Source organism: Oncorhynchus keta, unplaced genomic scaffold, assembly GCF_023373465.1.
Source record: "Oncorhynchus keta strain PuntledgeMale-10-30-2019 unplaced genomic scaffold, Oket_V2 Un_contig_30139_pilon_pilon, whole genome shotgun sequence".
NCBI lineage: Eukaryota > Metazoa > Chordata > Actinopteri > Salmoniformes > Salmonidae > Oncorhynchus > Oncorhynchus keta.
In genome coordinates, this window is record NW_026286911.1 from 39,781 (window position 1) to 46,338 (window position 6,558).

Below are 6,558 nucleotides of genomic sequence, written 5' to 3' on the forward strand. Positions count from 1 at the left end.
TAATACCTAATAATACACACCAATCCAATGGTGCAGTAATACCTAATAATACACACCAATCCAATGGTGCAGTAATACCTAATAATACACACCAATCCAATGGTGCAGTAATACCTAATAATACACACCAATCCAATGGTGCAGTAATACCTAATAATACACACCAATCCAATGGTGCAGTAATACCTAATAATACACAATAATACACACCAATCCAATGGTGCAGTAATACCTAATAATACACACCAATCCAATGGTGCAGTAATACCTAATAATACACACCAATCCAATGGTGCAGTAATACCTAATAATACACACCAATCCAATGGTGCAGTAATACCTAATAATACACACCAATCCAATGGTGCAGTAATACCTAATAATACACACCAATCCAATGGTGCAGTAATACCTAATAATACACCAATCCAATGGTGCAGTAATACCTAATAATACACACCAATCCAATGGTGCAGTAATACCTAATAATACACACCAATCCAATGGTGCAGTAATACCTAATAATACACACCAATCCAATGGTGCAGTAATACCTAATAATACACACCAATCCAATGGTGCAGTAATACCTAATAATACACACCAATCCAATGGTGCAGTAATACCTAATAATACACACCAATCCAATGGTGCAGTAATACCTAATAATACACACCAATCCAATGGTGCAGTAATACCTAATAATACACACCAATCCAATGGTGCAGTAATACCTAATAATACACACCAATCCAATGGTGCAGTAATACCTAATAATACACACCAATCCAATGGTGCAGTAATACCTAATAATACACACCAATCCAATGGTGCAGTAATACCTAATAATACACACCAATCCAATGGTGCAGTAATACCTAATAATACACACCAATCCAATGGTGCAGTAATACCTAATAATACACACCAATCCAATGGTGCAGTAATACCTAATAATACACACCAATCCAATGGTGCAGTAATACCTAATAATACACACCAATCCAATGGTGCAGTAATACCTAATAATACACACCAATCCAATGGTGCAGTAATACCTAATAATACACACCAATCCAATGGTGCAGTAATACCTAATAATACACACCAATCCAATGGTGCAGTAATACCTAATAATACACACCAATCCAATGGTGCAGTAATACCTAATAATACACACCAATCCAATGGTGCAGTAATACCTAATAATACACACCAATCCAATGGTGCAGTAATACCTAATAATACACAATAATACACACCAATCCAATGGTGCAGTAATACCTAATAATACACACCAATCCAATGGTGCAGTAATACCTAATAATACACAATAATACACACCAATCCAATGGTGCAGTAATACCTAATAATACACACCAATCCAATGGTGCAGTAATACCTAATAATACACACCAATCCAATGGTGCAGTAATACCTAATAATACACACCAATCCAATGGTGCAGTAATACCTAATAATACACACCAATCCAATGGTGCAGTAATACCTAATAATACACACCAATCCAATGGTGCAGTAATACCTAATAATACACACCAATCCAATGGTGCAGTAATACCTAATAATACACACCAATCCAATGGTGCAGTAATACCTAATAATACACAATAATACACACCAATCCAATGGTGCAGTAATACCTAATAATACACACCAATCCAATGGTGCAGTAATACCTAATAATACACACCAATCCAATGGTGCAGTAATACCTAATAATACACACCAATCCAATGGTGCAGTAATACCTAATACACACCAATCCAATGGTGCAGTAATACACACCAATCCAATGGTGCAGTAATACCTAATAATACACACCAATCCAATGGTGCAGTAATACCTAATAATACACACCAATCCAATGGTGCAGTAATACCTAATAATACACACCAATCCAATGGTGCAGTAATACCTAATAATACACACCAATCCAATGGTGCAGTAATACCTAATAATACACACCAATCCAATGGTGCAGTAATACCTAATAATACACACCAATCCAATGGTGCAGTAATACCTAATAATAACCAATCCAATGGTGCAGTAATACCTAATAATACACACCAATCCAATGGTGCAGTAATACCTAATAATACACACCAATCCAATGGTGCAGTAATACCTAATAATACACACCAATCCAATGGTGCAGTAATACCTAATAATACACACCAATCCAATGGTGCAGTAATACCTAATAATACACAATAATACACACCAATCCAATGGTGCAGTAATACCTAATAATACACACCAATCCAATGGTGCAGTAATACCTAATAATACACACCAATCCAATGGTGCAGTAATACCTAATAATACACACCAATCCAATGGTGCAGTAATACCTAATAATACACACCAATCCAACAGTGCAGTAATACCTAATAATACACACCAATCCAATGGTGCAGTAATACCTAATAATACACACCAATCCAATGGTGCAGTAATACCTAATAATACACACCAATCCAATGGTGCAGTGCAATAATACACACCAATCCCAGTAATAAACACCAACAATGGTGCAGTAATACCAATACACACCAATCCAATGGTGCAGTAATACCTAATAATACACACCAATCCAATGGTGCAGTAATACCTAATAATACACAATAATACAATCCAATGGTGCAGTAATACCTAATAATACACACCAATCCAATGGTGCAGTAATACCTAATAATACCAGTAATAATACACACCAATCCAATGGTGCAGTAATACCTAATAATACACACCAATCCAATGGTGCAGTAATACCCTAATAATACACACCAATCCAATGGTGCAGTAATACCTAATAATACACACCAATCCAATGGTGCAGTAATACCTAATAATACACACCAATCCAATGGTGCAGTAATACCTAATAATACACACCAATCCAATGGTGCAGTAATACCTAATAATACACACCAATCCAATGGTGCAGTGGTGCAGTAATACCTAATAATACACACCAATCCAATGGTGCAGTAATACCTAATAATACACAACCAATACACACCAATGGTGCTAGTAATACCTAATAATACACACCAATCCAATGGTGCAGTAATACCTAATAATACACACCAATCCAATGGTGCAGTAATACCTAATAATACACACCAATCCAATGGTGCAGTAATACCTAATAATACACACCAATCCAATGGTGCAGTAATACCTAATAATACACACCAATCCAATGGTGCAGTACCTAATAATACCAGTAATACCTAATAATACACAATGGTGCAGTAATACCAATAATACACACCAATCCAATGGTGCAGTAATACCTAATAATACACACCAATCCAATGGTGCAGTAATACCTAATAATACACACCAATCCAATGGTGCAGTAATACCTAATAATACACACCAATCCAATGGTGCAGTAATACCTAATAATCCAATGGTGCAGTAATACCTAATAATACACACCAATCCAATGGTGCAGTAATACCTAATAATACACACCAATCCAATGGTGCAGTAATACCTAATAATACACACCAATCCAATGGTGCAGTAATACCTAATAATACACACCAATCCAATGGTGCAGTAATACCTAATAATACACACCAATCCAACAGTGCAGTAATACCTAATAATACACACCAATCCAACAGTGCAGTAATACCTAATAATACACACCAATCCAATGGTGCAGTAATACCTAATAATACACACCAATCCAATGGTGCAGTAATACCTAATAATACACACCAATCCAACAGTGCAGTAATACCTAATAATACACACCAATCCAATGGTGCAGTAATACCTAATAATACACACCAATCCAACAGTGCAGTAATACCTAATAATACACACCAATCCAACAGTGCAGTAATACCTAATAATACACAATAATACACACCAATCCAATGGTGCAGTAATACCTAATAATACACACCAATCCAATGGTGCAGTAATACCTAATAATACACACCAATCCAATGGTGCAGTAATACCTAATAATACACACCAATCCAATGGTGCAGTAATACCTAATAATACACACCAATCCAACAGTGCAGTAATACCTAATAATACACACCAATCCAATGGTGCAGTAATACCTAATAATACACACCAATCCAATGGTGCAGTAATACCTAATAATACACACCAATCCAATGCAGTCCAACAGTGCAGTAATACCTAATAATACACACCAATCCAATGGTGCAGTAATACCTAATAATACACACCAATCCAATGGTGCAGTAATACCTAATAATACACACCAATCCAATGGTGCAGTAATACCTACCTAATAATACACACCAATCCAATGGTGCAGTAATACCTAATAACACCAATACACACCAAATGGTGCAGTAATACCTAATAATACACACCAATCCAATGGTGCAGTAATACCTAATAATACACACCAATCCAATGGTGCAGTAATACCTAATAATACACACCAATCCAATGGTGCAGTAATACCTAATAATACACACCAATCCAATGGTGCAGTAATATCCCAGTAATAATACACACCAATCCAATGGTGCAGTAATACCTAATAATACACACCAATCCAATGGTGCAGTAATACCTAATAATACACACCAATCCAATGGTGCAGTAATACCTAATAATACACACCAATCCAACAGTGCAGTAATACCTAACAATACACACCAATCCAACAGTGCAGTAATACCTAATAATACACAATAATACACACCAATCCAATGGTGCAGTAATACCTAATAATACACACCAATCCAATGGTGCAGTAATACCTAATAATACACACCAATCCAATGGTGCAGTAATACCTAATAATACACACCAATCCAATGGTGCAGTAATACCTAATAATACACACCAATCCAATGGTGCAGTAATACCTAATAATACACACCAATCCAATGGTGCAGTAATACCTAATAATACACACCAATCCAATGGTGCAGTAATACCTAATAATACACACCAATCCAATGGTGCAGTAATACCTAATAATACACACCAATCCAATGGTGCAGTAATACCTAATAATACACACCAATCCAATGGTGCAGTAATACCTAATAATACACAATAATACACACCAATCCAACAGTGCAGTAATACCTAATAATACACAATAATACACACCAATCCAATGGTGCAGTAATACCTAATAATACCAATCCATGGTGCAGTAATACCTAATAATACACACCAATCCAATGGTGCAGTAATACCTAATAATACACACCAATCCAATGGTGCAGTAATACCTAATAATACACACCAATCCAATGGTGCAGTAATACCTAATAATACACACCAATCCAATGGTGCAGTAATACCTAATAATACACACCAATCCAATGGTGCAGTAATACCTAATAATACACACCAATCCAACAGTGCAGTAATACCTAATAATACACACCAATCCAATGGTGCAGTAATACCTAATAATACACACCAATCCAATGGTGCAGTAATACCTAATAATACACACCAATCCAATGGTGCAGTAATACCTAATAATACACACCAATCCAATGGTGCAGTAAGTAATACCAATAAGTAATACACACCAATCCAATGGTGCAGTAATACCTAATAATACACACCAATCCAATGGTGCAGTAATACCTAATAATACACACCAATCCAATGGTGCAGTAATACCTAATAATACACACCAATCCAATGGTGCAGTAATACCTAATAATACACACCAATCCAATGGTGCAGTAATACCTAATAATACACACCAATCCAATGGTGCAGTAATACCTAATAATACACACCAATCCAATGGTGCAGTAATACCTAATAATACACACCAATCCAATGGTGCAGTAATACCTAATAATACACACCAATCCAATGGTGCAGTAATACCTAATAATACACACCAATCCAATGGTGCAGTAATACCTAATAATACACACCAATCCAATGGTGCAGTAATACCTAATAATACACACCAATCCAATGGTGCAGTAATACCTAATAATACACACCAATCCAATGGTGCAGTAATACCTAATAATACACACCAATCCAACGGTGCAGTAATACCTAATAATACACACCAATCCAACAGTGCAGTAATACCTAATAATACACACCAATCCAATGGTGCAGTAATACCTAATAATACACACCAATCCAATGGTGCAGTAATACCTAATAATACACACCAATCCAATGGTGCAGTAATACCTAATAATACACACCAATCCAATGGTGCAGTAATACCTAATAATACACACCAATCCAATGTGCAGTAATACCTAATAATACACACCAATCCAATGGTGCAGTAATACCTAATAATACACACCAATCCAACAGTGCAGTAATACCTAATAATACACACCAATCCAACAGTGCAGTAATACCTAATAATACACACCAATCCAATGGTGCAGTAATACCTAATAATACACACCAATCCAACAGTGCAGTAATACCTAATAATACACACCAATCCAATGGTGCAGTAATACCTAATAATACACACCAATCCAACAGTGCAGTAATACCTAATCCAATGGT

General features: G+C 35.9%; 1 long non-coding RNA gene across 2 annotated transcripts; it reads right to left on the bottom strand.

Moving 5' to 3' along the window:
* Nucleotides 1–3,539: 3,539 nt before the first annotated feature.
* LOC127923590 (uncharacterized) lies at nt 3,540–6,254 on the bottom strand. Of its 2 annotated transcripts, none has more exons than XR_008114784.1 (3): nt 6,043–6,254; nt 3,821–3,856; nt 3,540–3,676 (listed from the first exon to the last, which is right to left on the bottom strand). It is a non-coding gene; the product is annotated as an uncharacterized LOC127923590 (long non-coding RNA). The 2 variants fall into 2 exon arrangements; XR_008114785.1 differs by having other exon boundaries at nt 3,568–3,640; nt 3,821–3,892.
* Between the last annotated feature and the right edge of the window lie 304 nt (nt 6,255–6,558).